Here is an 18,864-nt window from a genome sequence, read left to right on the forward strand (position 1 = left end):
CCACTTCTTTCAAATAAACCCCAGGCTTTTCTCCTAGTTAAATAAAAAGCCATCGGTGTGACATCAAAAATGAAATTCCCTTATATATATGCACATTAACTCCCCACACCTAGAAATTTCATTGGAGCAAGATTTTAAACAGTTTGTATGTTATCCACTCAAAGAATGCTGAGCCAGTTACATTGTAGGGTGAAAGCTGATTTTTTATTTTTGAATTTGCGGCCTTTTTTAAAACCACTGCTGAAATGAAAAAAACACTATATCCCTTCATCTGTGTCTGTCTTGCAATAGAAAACGTTACATGTACTGTCTTCCTGTACACAGGAAAAAACTAAAGATTTTAAAAGAGAATAATACAGGATGGCTAAGTTGACACACACAAGTTCTCAAACTGAGAACTGAAATTTTACTCTATTCAAGTAAAAACTCAGAAAGTGTAGAAACAATATTTGCCATATCTCGTTACCACAGAAACTCAAGTAGTTCAAAATACGTTATTTTTTTTTTTTTTTTAAGATTTTATTTAGCTTTCAACTTTAATGACAGAGCTATCACCATTCACATCCTCACCTTTGATTTTCCATGCCCAACACGAGAGAAATTCACATCTCTGCTTACAACCTTACAGCTACTCACTATGTCCACAGAAAGGAAAAATGTGATCACCAGCTCCCCTCCTCCCCCTCCCAACAGAAGCTGGGCACTGAATTTCTCCTTGCCATGCAAGTTCATCAGTTCTCTTTGGTTTGTGTTGTTTGCCATTGCTGCTGCTCATTTTGATGCTGCTTTATAATTTTTAAATAAGTGTTCCTTCCGGAGCCAAGCAAGAACTATGAATTTTGCCGTAATTCTTCCAGATATGCAACAGCAAGTGCATATATTTATGAATAACGATTTATTTCCTACATAACCCACTACATTTCTTTTAATGACCTTCAGTATGAATTTAGGAATACAATTTAAAATTAGTGTGGTTAAGACCCATGTAAAATTGATTAGCATTTCACAGACAAGTTAAACTACTTCTAATACTGATTGCATAATATAAATAAAAAGACTCCATATGCTGGTCATATGCCAGTGCACAGAACTCATATGGCACCCTGTGAAGTTTATTTTTTTATGTATATATCTCATTATCTGTTAGAAGGCTTTAAAATTTTCAAGTTCCATAGATGATAGGGCTTCTGTAGGTTACTAATCAAAAGAATTGATTAGTGATTCAACAGCAAATTAGTGAGACAAGACACATCAAAGAATGCAAAACAAAGGGCACAGTCTAAGAAGCCATTGAATGAACAAACCCATGCATTCCTAGTGGATAAATGCATGAGGATGTACAGCATGGAGTGTCAATACAGTCCTCGTGTCAGAGGACAGACTTTATCAAACTTGTCATTTTTATAGAAGGTAAGGTGTTTGCAAACAATGCTCAGAAATTATAAATCAAGAAGATGCTGTGATTTAGCCTGAGATAGCGTAATTGCAGGCCATACAAGCTTCCTCTAGCACAGTATAGAATGAAGATTAAACCCATAACGAAACAGAACTGCTGAAAAACACAAGACAAATGTGGAGCAAGTGGCTAAACTCTAGCCTGGGAACATTAATTAAGAGTGCAGTTCCATGTTACACTTAGTCTGACCTAACTAGTAGTCACCTAACTTGTGCCCAATTTAACAAGCCAACTAGCTGCACAATTCAACAGAAAACCACTCTCCATTACAAGTAACGGTTTCCTATGAGATAAGCAAGATAATCCCACTCACCTGGTGCCAGTTGCACCTTCTCAGACATGCTGAGCAGTTGTATAAGGAGCAGATGAAGAAAGCAGTATTGTCCCTTTTGGCAGCAGCTGACTCAATTTGACATTGAGCTATACCCTTACACATAGAATGGTTTTAATCTCTGTATAAGAGATGATATGTAAGAGACTCTCATTCTAAATATAGAGAGATCTATGTCTATAAAGGTATTTTTATCTTACGGTAAGACGTAGAATAGTTTCATGGAGGAAGTTTTCATGATAATTTTTTTTTTTTTTAAACAACAGGTACCATAGCTCCTTTACCTGGAAGTGGCATTATCATTATAAAACACCCCCTGATAATCAATAATTAACAAGGAGAATCATCACTATTTTCCATCTACAAACTGGAATTATACATAAATATTTTCAAAGAAAAAAATAAGTCTATACACAAAAGAAACCGCTGTTGTTACCCTACAGAACATACAACAGAAGTTACCAATTTATTGCAGTCAATCAAGGTACTGCATTTTGAAAAACCATGTGTCAGAAAGGAAGCAATTAGTTGTCAACTGATGAAATACAACACTAGGTAACAGAACAGGTATTATACTAACAGAAATTTACTAATTGCACTCAGTGAAAAAGTTTTACCCACCAAAAGTGATGCTATCATGCTCGTTAACTTCAATTACATAATGTCCTTTGTCAGCATACTTTAAAAATGTTTTACAAAATTATTATTCAACATATTTCAACACCATATAACAAAAATCAAGCTTCAGCATGCTTACACAAGCTTAGAAGTCTTCAGTGCTATTTATATAAAAAAAAAGCAAGCTTTATTAGCATAGCTGTTCATGCATGTAACAAGAAAAAATAGTTCTCTGAAGAATACAGAATCATTAATACACTGCTTATAAATTGCATTCAAGTAAAACATCTGCAGTTTAAAACAGCACCAAAGAGGCAGCAGGCTGCCTATAAGTACTATGGCATATTAGAAGCTATATCAGGAGCACATCAGGAGCTTCAGCAATTAGAGTAATCCAACACCAGGGAATCAACTTCTCTCCTGTTAGGTTGAGCTGTAAGAAGGCAGCTCTGCACGCAGCAATCCCCAACCAGGACCAAAGGAAAAGGGGACAGGGAAGAGGCTGCAGGTGACACACAGCAGTGACAAGGAATTGTGCCAGCACAAGGAGGGGGCAAGGAGATAGCTGGCACCAGTGTCCAAAAACACACTAAAGCACTGGTGAAAACATGCCAGCTCCATGCCAGAGCTGACAGGTTAATAACCCCTGGGCTCACATGGACTTTGTCAATTCAGCAGCAGCACTGCTCGCTCTCTCCTGCCCGTGGCCCAAACACCTTCACCCAGAGCAGCAGCTCCGAGCATCATTTGGCATTACACACAGTGCCTGGATGCTGAGGCAATGACACCTGCCTAAAAGGCTGTTCTCCTCCTACTGCTGTCACTACAGGCACAACTGGGAGCAGGTCCCTATTGCTGGTAATGTCCACATCCATGTTTGTGGATGTCCAGACTACACAAAAAGCATCTTCCATGTCACCCCTCTAGTAGAGGGGGTGCAGGCTACTGCCCCCATGATTACAATCATTGTTAAAAACCTACCTCTAGTTCTCTCTCAAAAGGCCTGAAAGCGTGGAGTTAGTGCCTCTTAGCCTACCAGGACTGCTTCCATTTGTCAGGAGCTCTATTCTGCAGAGCATATGCCACAGACTCACAGTTACCAATTAAATACTGTTCTGGAAGGGTAAATCAAAAGGCTAGTTTTACAATAGACTGAAACCAAGCGATTATAACAGGAGTTCAAATTCTGGGAAGCTTCCTAGTAAAATAATGCACACTTCAGTGGTCTGCAGTCTTCCAGTCCTCAAAAAAAATGGCTTTCAAGTAGCCAGTATAAATTAGCTGACAGTAAAAACAAAAAAGCTCAGAACATTAAAACTTGCTTTCCCCTTTTCTGCTGGAAAACATTTCAGTACTCCTCTGTTACATTCTACACAAGAGTATCAGAGTCACCTGCTTCACTGAGAAATTAAGTCCTTGGTATTTCCTTAAGCTAGCACTCAAGTACCCATGTGATGAGCCACCTTGGAATCACTCTCCACTAAACTGAGCCTTCCCACCTGTTGTTACTTTATTCAGCCACATCCTTTACCTGCAGGCTTCATCTAAACCACATCCTTGAAAAAATTATCTACATATGCAAATAAAGGCCTGGGAAAAAACACTTTTGGCCACATTAGTCAGCATGATTTCAAACACCAATCACCATCAGGAAGCTTATTAATTCTGGAGTGCTGTTAATGGGTAAAGCTGGAAGCTAAGAGAACACCAGGCTGCAGATCAACTTAAAGACATTGCTTTTCCTTTGCTTTTAACAGCTGTCTTAAGCGTACCTCAAAAAGACAACACAGCCATTGAACTGATACAATTCAGGAAACACTAGGTCATAAGGCTATCTAGAACACAATATAGCACACCCATCACTCACTGGCTTATCATAAACCAAACAAATGACATGAGAATTGAATAAGATGCACTTCACATAACAGTAATTTAGCTTAGCAGCAGAGTTATTTCTCTAACATTACAGAATTAATGTCAGAAATGAGGTTTGGTTTTCAAAGGTACTTGTCTTTGAAACAGACTTTAAGAATCTCCCAAACACAAGGACCTTGAACACTAGTACAACAGTCAAGATTTTGACACCAATAAACACCTCAAAAGAAGAGCCAGAGAACACAATCAAGACTATTTGAGATATCCTAGCTAAGAGAATCATTTCCATCCTTAAAATTCTTCTTAACTATAAGCAGGGTTATTCTGATATAACATAAATTTGTTCATAACTCCACAGGTAACAATGAGGTTCTGATCACAGAAAATGTCAGTGAACGTCGTGCACATATTTACCTTTTAAATAGTGAGGCTTGCGAAATAGAAGAGGTAAAAGTAAGTGAATGTTTTATCTCAGAGCAGCATAACTTTAACTCAGTCTGTGACTACAAAAACTAAAGCTTTCGCCACATTCTAGTAAGCTTTCAAACCTATCTTCTATTTCATAAATCTAAAAATGCATACATATATCCTTTTCAGCTAAGCTGAAAAAACTTATGAAAAAAGCTGACGTCCATCAGTTTTAATAATACCTCCTTGTTTTGCACACACAACTTCGCACATACACTAAACAGCTTCCTCCGTCATTATCAATTGTTCTGATAAATGACCTAATGCTACATAATTTGATCCATGATTATAATTTAACAATTACAGCATTCTTATTGAGGGAGATTTCCGAGATTTAAGGTATTAACATTGCATAACGCTGCAAATATATTCACCAGCTTTTGAAAGCCTTATGTAAAAACTGCTCTCGTGAAAGGATTAAACATGGCATGGTCAGAGAGTTCTACAAATGAAAACATATTTTGCTTTGAACATTTGGATGTTAAGCATTTAAACTGCTATGAAGAGTTTAGATACAAGAGCTGTTCATTTCCAATTGATTATATCTATTCAATTCATTATATTCAACAATACAAAAGCCTTCTAATTCCTGTCCCAGTAAAGGCTGACACATAGTGTCAACAGCACCAAGCTCAGTTGAAATTTACACTTCACAAGCATGCTACTCACCCACACAGTCTCTCATAAATCATCTATTTTGTGCCAGGGAAAACTCAGCAGAATAATTTTTCAATGCATCAGTTTAAGGATGCCTATTACAACATCTGGAAAAGACTACTTAAAGAATACAGATACATAAATATTCACCTACATAACCTTCAAACTAGAAAGTTTCAGACTACCAACACTACAAAAATATCTGAATATTTTCATCAACACTCAAGATTATCTCTAAAGGTGCTTACTTTCTTGGACACATAAGCTATTTAATCAACATCTAACAAATGCTTCATATAAGGAAAATGCCACACAAAAATCAGGTATGAAAGGTCAGACCAAAGACCTATTTAAACAAGCTTCCTGTCCAGCAGTGGACAACTCACGAGCAGCAAAAGTAACAACATGACTGCATTCTAACAGCTTTCATCAGCCAGTGGTTTAGGGCCTTTAACACAAACCACATCCAGAAAATAGTTTTTAAGCACTCCACAATTCACTATTTTCTTCCACTAATTTGTCTAGTCACATTTCAAGCTGCTGTGTGTCCAAGATATCATGCCACAATGGAGTCTCAAGATAATTATATACTAGATTAAAATGGAGTCTCACAACACAGTTAATTATTACAGGAAAGCATCCTTCAGCTACCAACTCTAACTTCATGGCGCTCCTGCTGGCTGCAGAGACTTTCCTAGCACTGTTTCCCAGAGTCCTCCCCTAACAAGCCATACCTCTGATTTACTCTGATTTACTCTTCACTACATGAAAAGCTGGGAGCACACCCACCCTAATGTAACTAGACAACGCATTGTATAGTTTAATTGAACAGGAACAGTTTCACTGGGGGGTTAGCCACTTAAATAAGATTAGTTGCATACACAAAGCATCTCAATTTTCTTACTGTTCATGGCAGGATCCCAGGGCTACGTTTCGCCATTCCCAAGTAGTCCAGGTTAATTTTGACATCTAGAACAAGGTTCAGGAAGAGAAAAAAGAATGTCACACACCTTTGCACACTATTATTCATTGTAGATGTTATTTGAAAGAACTGCAGGGTACTTCATCTCCCACAGAGTTAACTATTGGTTTATACAGCTCTTTGAGCTCTATCTCCACTGTGAGTGGAAAATTGGATAACCCCACTTCTTGCCTGCGGGGAAAGTTCATAAAACTCACTACTGTCATGTCCTGCTCTTCTTCCATGTATACAGAGTATTTCATACACAATTCTGCAAGACCACAGCTGCAAATAAAAATTAATTTCAATAGTAGTGTTGAAGAAAAAGGTGTCAGAGACAGTTTTTGCTTCTAAATTGGTCAGTTTTTCTGTGCATCTCAGAAGAACCACCATTTTACATAAATCATTAAATGCACATAAGCCCCAGAAGACCTAGGAGAAGTAATACCTTGCAACACATCACTAAACCAGGCATGCTTTTTATACATTCAACTCATGGTTGCTATTACAGCAGGAAACTATCTGTCTGGGCTTTCAAAAAAAAGTATAGGTTACAACAGAGCTGTAACAGTACAAAGTTACAGCAAGAAGTTTCACAGCCATTTGAAAGTCATTTTTCTGCATGGAATGACCAACTGGAGAACAGAAGCTGAGAGGAGATGCTGCTTTTTTTTTTGTAATGCGGAAGAGATCGTGTACTCAATTGAAAAACAGCCAGTCACCCCAAAATGCAAAGAACAGTTGGCAGTATTGTCATTTGCAATGGCAGCAATTTTATTTTTCTGTTCATTCTAATGCAGAGTGAGGAAACACTGGTAACATTGCTGCCTGCTTTTGCTTTCTCTGATTCTTCTCTTTGAAGACCAAAATAATTAAAGCATTACATTTGGCATCTCATATTCAGCTAGAATCAATAAGTTGAGTCACACCTACAATGCAATGAAAGCATAAAAACATTTTTTCAATTACAAGTCCTTCTCAACCTGAAGCAAAGCTACTCATCTAGTTAAAACAATACTAACAACAAAATCACATAGAAAGCTACTCATTAAACAGCAGTAACAGAAAAGAAACAAAACAGTTAAGACTGGATGTCCTGTACTAAAACAAAGGAGTTACCTGAAGATTAGATCAACCGCTGCCGTCTTATTTCATGACACTTGCTTCCTTTTGGTATCCCTCCTTAAACGCATTAGTTTGCTTTTCACAGATACACATTTATGCATGGCAGCCATCAGAAAGACCCATGTTCCAGAACTGAAGGAATATTAATGTGCCAGGGATGACAGACACAATTCATCACAAAGCACTACACAGTTTGTTTTGGTGAAGGAAAGCAGAAAGATAAGAAATTAGAAAGTCGTTTCTGCTGGCAAGAAGCCCCCTAAGAACAGGGCATAAGAACCAGGCTTCCCACCATCCTGTCTGAGCATTTCACATAAACCTGCATCTATGCAAAGTGGTGTCAGGCTACTCCAGTGACACATACACGCATTACAGTGGAGGTCTTTATGAAGGGCCCTCAGTAAAGAAAAACTAGAACAACGTCAGACTTGTTAGACACATCTGGGATGGCACTGAAACAATAAAGTCAATACAAAGACAGCATTTTTCCTCCAGCCCACTCATTTTTTCCTCCTCCTATTTCTTTTTCCACCATTATTTATTCCTGACTCCATGTGCAGGAGCATAGTGTTGCCATGCAACCTCTTCTTTTGCAGTCTCATTTTCTGGGCCAACTCCCTCCTACCATTAATTGTACTAATGAATAAACAACCTAAACTACTAAAGGCAGCTGATTATGACCATAGTATGGACTCTTTTGTGTGCACATGGGGAAGACAGGACGTGGCTGCACAGCAACCCTGCACCATGTCCCACAGCACCCACGAGCCTGGCAGCACAGTAAGAGGCATGCTAGCACTATAGCCTGTTTAAGTTTGTACACCACACCAGCAGACCATTATAGCCTAACCAGATGCTCCCTACAAGGACTCCGAAGGGGTTTATAGGATTATTTGCAGTGGAAAAGCCACATTTATGCCTGCTGAGCATCCTTTTAGCTTGTGAACCTCTGCCCTGGATTTGGATCTCCTCCTTGATACAGCTGTGCCCTAGAAGAGCTCATCACCCTCAGCTGCTGGTCACTGCTGTCTGCCAGAAGGCTACCAGCTGAGCTTCTCTTAAGTACTTTCTAACCTATTTACTTAGGATCAAGAGATAAAAGACTGATTATTTGGGCTGTTCAAACCACCCCAGTTTATTTTGGCTGTCATTCTGCAGAAGAGCTCACAACTGTCTCAACTACCAGAGGTAAGGTTAATAGCCCCCTAAATGAAACATGTAACTCTTCTAAACCTGGAAATGTCTAAACCCAGAGAAGGTATCTCTACCCACATCCCAAAAGAAACTAGGTCTCTTGGCTCACTTATCATCATCCAAAGAATTCATTTTAAAAGAAGGGCAAGTCTTGCTTATACATTTGCTCAGCCCTTTCCAGGGAAACAATTTCACCTAGCTCCCAGAGAAGCTAACTTGCAGAGCTCCACATGCAGGGACAGACACGTGAGCTGCATATTAACACTGCACGTAAGCTTCTGTCCCTGAAAGAAGATGAGATGCTGCTAAGGCCCATCAAGTCGAGTTCAGCCTACAAGTTTTAAAGCACAAAAATGACACCACAATATTCTAAAGTTAGACTGCATGCTTAGCAAGATATTGCCTACAATGCTAACTGCTTTGTTATTCCCCTGTGTCCACCCCACCCACAAACCTCACAAAAATAACAGGTGAAAGAAAGACATAAGTAAGCATAATAAGATTTAGGAACAGAAACTGCCTTTTTGTTCTGCATATGTGAAGCACAGAATTCAAGGTCCTGAACCATCACTGTGGCTCTTAATCAGTAACATTTTTACAATAAAAAAAATTAGAGGATAGTAATACCCTAAGTTAGATGTACTCATAAAAAAAAAAAAAAAGTTTTTCATTACTGATCAAAATATTTGTAGAAAAAGGCAAGTATTAAAGCCTTTAAATTTAGCATCAACCAAAAATAGCAAGCTTCCTAGAAGTCCATACAATTAAACACATAGGTCAACAAGAAAATTTTATTAATAAAAAAGCAAGGAATTATGATGAAAAAAAACTTCAGGGCCACTGTCATCTTGTAAAAAGGAGACACTAGGGAAGTTTTATCACAGTTAGTTTAGAGACTCACTGCAAACTCCTCCATGTGTTCAGCCCTACATTAAGAAAAGTTAATCCATTCCTGACAAAATAAATTAGTGTACTTGCAAAGATTTGAGGCAGAGTTTCCCACAGAAAGCGATATCACCAACATCAGTAAGATCACTGGTTGAATTGATGACACTTTTCCACCACCTCCAAGATATCAGCTATCACAATTATGTCATTACTGCTCTCCTTTAAATAATAAAACTCCTAGTTTGGACATGAAAGACAAAATTTTCAGAGACAAGGGAAAATACAGTACCAAGCACCACCTGAATTACGTAACACCCAATACTAACCCTTCTGTCATTAGAGGTGCCAGTGCTTTATACTGCCCATATCTAATTAAAAAGAGTAAGTGAACACTTCACTTTACCTTTACTTCTCCATGACAAGTGTGACTAGCCACAAGAGATTGGTCTGATTTGCATAGCCACTGAGAAAGCAAATGTAAGACTACTTGAGCAGTCTAGTAAATCGAATTCAATATTGCTTAGTTGTCTAGATTTAGCCTTCAGTTCTTTTGTGGCTGAAGTATTTAATCCAAAATTCATTGTATGAAGGCATAAACTTGCAAGTCTTAGTTTATACAAAATCTCTCTCATGGGGCACATGCCTTGATAGAAATATTTCAGTTCCATTTAGTGCCATATAAAAACAAGTTCAGAATATTGGACACAAAAGTCCAGCTTGAAATTCTAGATTTAACATCATTTTAGATTTTTCATGACTGGTTAATTACAAGTTCAACAGCAAAGAGAGAAAAACTGGTTAAATGTTGTTCTTGTTAAAAGCTTTCAATATGAACAGGTAATAGCACTAGTAGTAAGCAACAGCAATAGGACTACGTATCTATTTTGTAACTTCTAGTTGCTACCACATAAAAAGTTATTAACAAGTAACGAGCTGAAAGATGACTGGGGTGGAGACAAGGGGGAAATAAACTATTAATGTCTTCTACAACTCTGGCACCCACGGTAGATAATCAACTTCTAAAAAAAACACAGAATATGTGCCAAAGCGCGTAGGATTCTAGCACCACTCGTGGCTTTCTTTAAATAACGGATGTGCTACTCACTTCCTCTCTTCTATTCAAAATCTGTGGGCAGCCATAAACTTGCCCAGAACCATGCCTGTTTCGTAATAGTGAAGGTATTTGAAAGCCAGGTGCTGAGAAGCCAGAGTTGACAAGGCATACGAGCAACGCATCTCCTCCTCACGAGCAGGACGCAGGCCAGCGCTCTGATTCCTCACAGACAACAGCTTTCCCTCTCCCGTCTTCCAGTGAATTCATGCTCTCATGTCAACTCAGGCCTCCAGTAAAATATTTACACGGATCATTCAGCTCCTATGCAAGTAGAAAGCTAGCTAGCTAGCTTCAGAACAGCAGCTCGAGGAACACCTCTTCAAAGGCACCTGCAGATGTGACCAGTTGGAGGTGTGAGCACTGCCTCGGTCCCGCCAGGCTGCCTGCTGCTGCATCCCTCCAGCCCCAGCACGCGCTGGGAGCAGTCCTGCCTCCCTTCCACTCACCTCCAGCCACATCATTCCTGCTCTACTTGTGGGAGCGATATCAAGGTGTAGCCACAGGGTGAATTAAGCTGATAAAAAACTTACTGAGTTAGCTTCCCATGAGATAAGCAGCATGAAAGTAATCATCCCACAAACACGCAAGCGTTAGCTCTGCAAGGAGGTGCAGCAACAGTTTGCAGCATAGGCCAGGGGCGGGATCACACAAAGTAGCATCTGGTAAGGTACCTGCAGCACCAAACTGTCTCCGAAGTATCTAGCACCAGATTTAGCTCTTGAGCATGTATCTTCTGGTAATTTTTCAATCCTTAACAGACTCATGAATAAGTCTTAAAATTTTAAATTAACAAAAGAAGTGAAAATGTGGCATTTGTGTCTTACAGAATTATGTACGCATATAGAATACATTACTACATAAAACAAATAGAGCTTCAACTTTAGAGAGCTAGATTTTGTGCCGATACAGTAAAAACCTGCTGGATATTTCAGATAATTTTTAACATACGGCTGGATATTTTAAATTAGTATTACTAGATAAGGTCACTTCTTCAAAAGAATCAAGGTTTCCATGATGCTAATGAAATGCACATGAAACTCACTCAACTTGGAAACAGAACAGACCACTTACATGAAGATCCTAGAGAATAATCAGGAAAATTGAACTGGATTGAAATGCATGTGAGACTGATACTCTTTAATATGGAAATGGAAAAGTTATTAACTATCCACAAACTTTAAGCAACTACTAGATGGGGCTAAATCTGAGAATTTCTTTGACATCAAAACTTCTGCTTACTATCTATTTTCATTTCTACTTTCACCTGTACATAAGCATTCTCACACTATAAATATTTCCTATTAAAACAACCAAGCAAAAAAGCTTTAGAAATGGGCAATGAAGTAATTGGCACTGCCAACAAATCTCACATTTTTCACATCTATAGAATACATCAGCAAGCAGCTGCATCAATCACAAAGAAAAACTTACAACAAAAGCCCCAAGAAATCATATGACCAGCATCATTTGTATTTACAACAAATCACTGTTTCCACAAAATGAAACAAAAAGAATTATTTCCTGCAGCAAGTTTAAAGCAAAAACATTAACTAACACCAAAAATCCATAGCTACTGCATTCTCCAGGAAAAATTAATACATCGTATTCACTTAAAAATAGCTTCTCAAAATAGGCATCAAGTTCTTTATAGTACACTGACTATGGGAAAATTTTCAAGTTTTTTTTTTTTGGATTAATCTTTGGAAACACATAAGCCAATTAAAGGAGTTGTATGCAAATTTTGTCCCAGTTTGCAAGCTCTTCTTGGGTTCACACAGATCCCTTCCTACCTCACAATCCAGAAGGTATCTTCAAGAATCCACTTCTGAAACATTCCTGTCACCAATATCAAGTCACACATTAAAAATCCCTGTATCTCACATCTCAAGGCACCCACAGCTTAGTTCACTTGTCATTCCCTTCTGACACAGGATACAGGCAATCTTCATTATGCAGCATAAGCGTGCTTTCACCCTGAAACAGCTACTACTGTGTAGAACCCTTGGAGACAAAACACAAATATGCTTTATGTAAATAATTCAGATGAAAACAACAAGTCTACAAAGCAGCTCTTATCCTGAGTATCCATTGAAAGGATGCCTTTTTCTTCCAGAGACTATTATCTAACCTTTCTTTATTACCCCCTAGTTTTTCGAAGACCCTTTGCTTAAAGATGGCAAATATACTATTCATAATTTCTTACATACTAACTTTCTGAAGATTTCCATGCAGTGCTAATCTCCCAATTTTAAGAATTCTACTACATCACAAACAGTTGAAAGAAAACCACACATGTTTTCATGCGGTATTCTGACAGCGAAATACAGCTGTGAGAATCTTTAAAAAGTTCAGAGCAGACAACCTTGAAAGAGAAGCAGAACATATGTTGCCCCATCCATTTAAGCTCTTACCTACCTCCCACTCACACTGACACCCATAAACACCGTGCCAGATTTGTGATAAAGACATCTATCCATGTGAACCTAGCCTGGGGCCATCTAAGTCAACTTTCACAAGCTATTAAGAGTCATTAGAAAAATTTTCTACTATTGATACAGTGCAACGGTCAAACACTGAAACCCTTCTCTCTGAGGCAGCTAGCATTTAACAAATAGTTCCATTTGTTGAATCTTGCCACGCTACAGTTTCTCAGAAAGTTTTGCCAGCACAGATATATCAAGTAAAAGACTAACAACAACAAAAAAGTAAATGTATTTAGCATCACAGCTACTTCAGCACTATAACAATGAAAAAGAACATTTTTGACAACTTCGTTTATAGTGTTCGTGGAGGTGATATAGTAACACTAGTAGAAACTTCTAGGAGAACACACTGCAAATTCAGGTGGAGTCTCTACCAACATGTTTCTTTGTAGTGTAAACTAGTTACCCCTTTCTAATAGCTGGACCACAGTAAGAACATACAGCCCCTGTAAACAGAGGTTATGCCTTTATATCCAGGCATCCTGGGCTTGATCTCCACTGTCGAAGAACTATATACAAGTATATTGACATACACTGAAAGTGAGACAGTTTGGTATAGGTTTTTTGTTTCTTTTTAAAGGACTGCCAGCATTTTTATCAGCTTGATGCAAAATAGAAGGAAAAAAGATATTTAAGGTTACTACAACTCAGAGGAAAGAAGCAAGGTTTTACTGTGTGCCCAATCCCACCATGCATCTAGCCAGTTCACACGCCAGTAAAAGAGCCCTCTCTGCAGCAGCTACATTTCACTTCCCCTCTGAGTCCCCTTACAGCTTAAAGAAGGATTCATCATCAGTCTCTTATGCACTGCCTTCTATAGCGGTATCAGCTGAACATCCTCCCTCCCTGCTTCGCCCCACTCAGCCCTGTGTTAAGTAAGCCTCACAGGCTGTTTGAGATAAGCCCAGTGCTCATCATCTCCCCAAGGCCACGCCGTCCCATCATTTGCAGGACCGCAAACTGAATCAGAGAGTTTTGTTTGTTACAAGCCTTGTTTTCTAGCCAGATAAGTTTGCTGATCTGCTTCATGTCTGGGAATCACCAAAAGCTGTGCCGGTGTGACCACAAGCAGCAAAATTCCTCAAGACACCATTACTGCTACAGACCAGGTACAGCTGAACCATGACCTCAGATGACTTGGAGCTTAGTGAACCTTTTGCAGAACTGCAGAAGAAACACAAAAATAATAAAAAAAATATTGGCTTGGGCAAAGTCACTCTAATTCATTTTTGACACCTGGTGTTGAGCCAATGCTCACAAGAAACAGTCTTGCTTCTTTGAAGCAGAGCAGCATGCTAATTTGTGCTGGCAGCGCACTGCAATTTTCTGAACTTCAGAAGTGAAGGAAAATGTTTAGAAGCACAATTTTGAAAATCACAGAATCAAAGAGATCATAAGAAGTGCATTCCAGATATCATTTAGCCCTAGTTACCATCCAAACTTTTCACTATCACCACTCTGCAGTGCATTAAGTGGGACTGCAGAACAGGCTTTACCGTGAAATCAGAGAAGTGGGGAGAGCGCCCTGAAGGTTCTTCATTAGCATTATCTCTGTGTGTAGCTCACTGGGGAAAGAATAAGGAAGACTCCTCCGTGGCATCCTATTCAAATTCATGAGCCATATTTAAATGGGTGAGGGAGATATTGCTGATGAGCACTTCACAGCAAGTCCAAGTCACCATCAGTTTCATTAACGCTCAGAACAGTCAAGCTCGAGAGACCTTCGCCATACAAAAACTGATGCACACCTAGCGTCTCCTGAATTACACAAAGAGCCCAAGGCTCTCAAATTAATATCGCTCTTTTCTCATGAGGATAGAAAGTCCTGAACAGGACCTAATAAAAGCAGTTCTCGGCCTAAATTTTACGCGAGTAGGGTGAAGAGAAGACCAGCAAGTTGATTACAACCTACAGTTAGCTACATCCCCATCCCCAATGCCTGCACCTTAGAAACAACCCCTAACACCCCTTCCTCCACCCAGAGCTCAGCAGCCCTATTCAGAGCCCACAGCACCCCCGATGAGCTGAAGAACCCCGGGGGGGGAAGCAACGACCCCCGGGGCCGCAGAAGAGCGCCGGGAAAGGCGAATCGAAGACGCTTTGAGCCCTCGGAGGCGCACGGAGCGCCCGAGCCCCGTCCCGGCGCTAAGGGCAGCTCCGGCGGGGGCAGCCCCGCTCTGCCCCCTCCGCGCACCCCCCAACCCCAGCCCTCCCCCCTCGGCACCTCGCAGGGTCTCCCGATAGCCGAAGGGACTCCCCCCTTTCCCTCCTGAGCACCCCAGCAGCCCCCCCCCCAGGGCACACGAGCGACCCCCGCCGCAAACCGAGCGCCCTCCCCGCAACCCGCGGCTGCGAGCGGCGCTCCCCTCCCCGCGTCCTCGCAGCGCAGCGGGCAAAGCCCTCCCCACCACCACCACCCTGAGCCCCGCGGGACAAGCGGGGAGCGTCCCCCACGTTCCCCTCCCTCACCTGCGAGCCGCGGCCGCCCACCCGGCCCCGGCCGCGGGCCCCGCTCCGCAACGCTCCCAAAGTCCCGAGCGCGGCCCGGGAGCGCGGCCCCGCTCCCCGCGCCCGCCCGCCGCCGCCTGGCCCCGCCTCCCGGCACCGCACGTCACGGCCCGCGCCAACACGGCGGGACACGGCGCAGGCGCCTACGGCAGCGGTGCCGGGAGGGGGGGGAAGGAGAGGCAGGAGGAGCTGGGAGGGGAGGGGAGGGGCGGTGGAGGGGGCGGGGTCATGGAGGCTGTGTGGTGACAGGAGGTGGCAGCAGGGGTAGGGGGCTCTGTGGTGGTCCCTCACGGCTGTGTGTTCTCCTGGAGCGTGCCCGTGTAAAAGTTACCCCGAATCAGTTAAAAATCCTATTTAATGAGTGCTACTGTGCCTCCACGCTGCGAAGCTCAGCTAATATGAGCGATGGGTGTCCAAAAATAGCTTCCAATGGGGATTAATTTGGGATCAGCTTTATTAGCGAGTGAGAGGACAGTCCCAAGCTGCTCTCTGGGCTGTAGCATGTAGTGCTGGAAAGCTCAGAATTGCTTCACCCGCTCTTGTAGCGCTGCAGTATGGTGAAGTCTCCTCACAGCACAATTCTCTCTTTCATGTGGCCCTCATCTGGGGACTGCTGTTCTGCCTGTATTGTTTCCTGTAAACACAGCTTCAATTACTAAACCCCCAACACTCAGCAAATTTTTGACTCTAGGTAATCCTACGGTAATAACACCCTAGTTAAACCCAGTCAACCCTAATGAAGATACAGGAATTTCAGCAATGCAATTGAGGGCAGAACTTGATGCAAAATTAATTATGAAGCTGTAGCATGGCTCCTCATGGCAGCTCTGTAACTTCAGCTTGGTAACTATTTTTGTCTTGAAAAATGTCAGCTTAAAGAAAAGGTTATGCAAAATTTGAGAACATGCCATACCATTTGAGAGTTGCCCATCCCCAATGTTGCTTGCTTTTAAAGCTGTCTTTTATATAGAAATTTTCAAAGCCGTTCTGTTAAAGGCAGAGCATCATCTGGGTCAGAGGGAAAGCATTTCTAGTCAAGTAACTAATGGATTTTGCTATGGATAGTTTCATGTTCACTTCTGTTCTCCTCACATCATTAACATCAACTGAGGCAACCTTCAGCACAGAAAACCAACTTATCACTACACACAAGCTGACAAGAAATTCAGTGTCTCGCTTGAAGAAGAAAGCATTTTTTGTGTATATATTTTCTGACTTCTGTCCATGAAAATGACCCCTTGATAAGCCAATACCTATCTCTACTTCTCTTCACAAAACTTGGGAAGAAAAGCATCTCTGCTGAGAAAAGACACTGAGACAGTAACACGCTGGATATCTCACAAATGTTCCCAAATAGAAGAAAAACTCTTGGGAATGCTTACTCACAGTGTTTTACAAATGGCTTGTAATTGTGACTTCTTCATCTTTCTCCTTACTTATCTCCATTAGAAAGAAAGTGAAATCTACGTTTTAAATAGACTGTAGTTATAAAGCACATACCCTTTAAACACAAAGCTCTTGCAGCTCTTTGTACTCACAAGGCAAGGTAGTGTCTCCAGTGCACATTTAACACAGGCTCTTGTCCAAGTTTCAAGCCGATCCCACATTCCTAGCCACACAGAAACTTTCTGACCCTCATTGCTTGCTGACATGGCAGAAGGTGAGTTTTTTTTACAGCCCAGGTTTGATCTCATTTCATTTTTCTCTCATTTCTCTCTCTCTCTCTCTTTTTTTTTTTTTTTTTTTTTTTTTTTTTTTTTTTTTTGCAAAGGACTTGGCAAACAAATCAGGTGTTCCAGTGTTCTTCTAGCTGTTCCACCCTTAACACCAGGCAAGTTTTCTGAGGCTTATGCAGGGCCTCATGGCACCAAGGCCCATGAAAATTCCTCTGGAAACCCCCAGGAGACCACAGCACAGCAAGGAAAGCAAAGGGCTGAAAATCTCAGTTCATCTAACCTGTGTTTTGTCACTAAGGATTCACACTTCTTGTGAAATGCAGTCTTACTGAAATTGCATGTAGTAGAGCTGCTCAAATGTTATTTTGTTGTTAATAAAATTATTCTAAAACACTCTTCTACAAAGTTTTGATATCTCTGTTATGTATTTCTTTGTGAGAAATTCAACTTAAATTTGCTGCAGAATCTCTCTGTCATCTCAAACTATAAACATGACACAAGACAAATACACAAATTTATTAATATAAAACTACTTGCAAGGTAAGTCCTTTATACATGACTTTACCACCACACTGTAACCACAAATGCTTCCTATTAAAGTCTACAAATAGTGAAATTCCTTTCAAAAAAAAGCATTCTAAGTACACAAATCTGACATTTGATAACTGCATTGAGCACAATTTATTGTCACAGTATATATTTTCAACATCTAACAGCAGTACAAGGAATGAACAAAACTACCAGTTCAGACAACCGCATTTATACTCACTTTACAGCCATTTTGCATTAATATTACAAATTAGACAAAGAGAACAATACCCATTAAGCAAGAGTATTTCTCCTTCCAAAATTTTACTTGATTTATTTAAAAAGAAAAAACAATTCATACCCAGCACCTGAGCTATAAGCATCTCATTCTGAACATATGCCATAAAATATAACAAAGTCTATTATAAAGCTGAATGCAGAACTTGGGTGGAAGAGGAACTAAGCTCTATTAAGCTTCAATTGCTTGTGACAAGGTATATTCATTATTCACAGTTCTGCAGATATTTGCAGGTGAACTTAGCTTGAGCATGTAAGTAGTTCCAGTGTAAGTACCCACAGACACGTACTTACAGCAGCCCTTCCCCAGCTGTTCTGACTTGCTTTGACTGCCAAAGAGAACTGTACAATCCAGGCCCCCTTCTACAAGTGGTCCGAGGGCAATGCTTTAGATAGAGAGGCATCTCTCTGCCACTAGGTCTTGAAGTGAGCTCATGTGGTCCATGAGCCCTGCTTTTGCTTCCCATTCCCCTCTTGGCATTTTTGTGTGCTGCAGTTTGGAAAACGGTTACTTTCAGGATCACGTTCGTCATGCTTTCTCTGCAGTGAAAGTATTCCGTTCCAGTAAATCTGCATATTCATGCCACAGTAACAGCCTGAAAAAAATAAGAGATGAGGTGCATGTATGTCAATCGCTAAACACAGAAAACATTTTCCATTAAGAAATCATCCCTTTCAAGTATTG

At 40.6% G+C, this 18,864-nt stretch overlaps 1 protein-coding gene across 2 annotated transcripts in view; it reads right to left on the minus strand.

Annotated features, from left to right (window-relative positions):
• KLHL13 (kelch like family member 13) overlaps positions 1-15,730 on the minus strand; it is a 72,725-nt gene extending 56,995 nt beyond the window's left edge. The window contains exons 1-2 of one of the 2 annotated variants that reach the window (XM_032196023.1): positions 15,640-15,730; positions 6,310-6,374 (exon numbers count right to left, since the gene is read on the minus strand). The gene's annotated coding sequence lies outside the window, so the exon portion shown is untranslated. Of the gene's footprint in view, positions 1-6,309; positions 6,375-7,485; positions 7,810-15,639 lie in introns of those variants that run through there. The other variant, XM_032196022.1, reaches the window with a different exon arrangement.
• Between the last annotated feature and the right edge of the window lie 3,134 nt (positions 15,731-18,864).

This window comes from Aythya fuligula, chromosome 13 (genome assembly GCF_009819795.1).
Source record: "Aythya fuligula isolate bAytFul2 chromosome 13, bAytFul2.pri, whole genome shotgun sequence".
NCBI classification, from domain to species: domain Eukaryota; kingdom Metazoa; phylum Chordata; class Aves; order Anseriformes; family Anatidae; genus Aythya; species Aythya fuligula.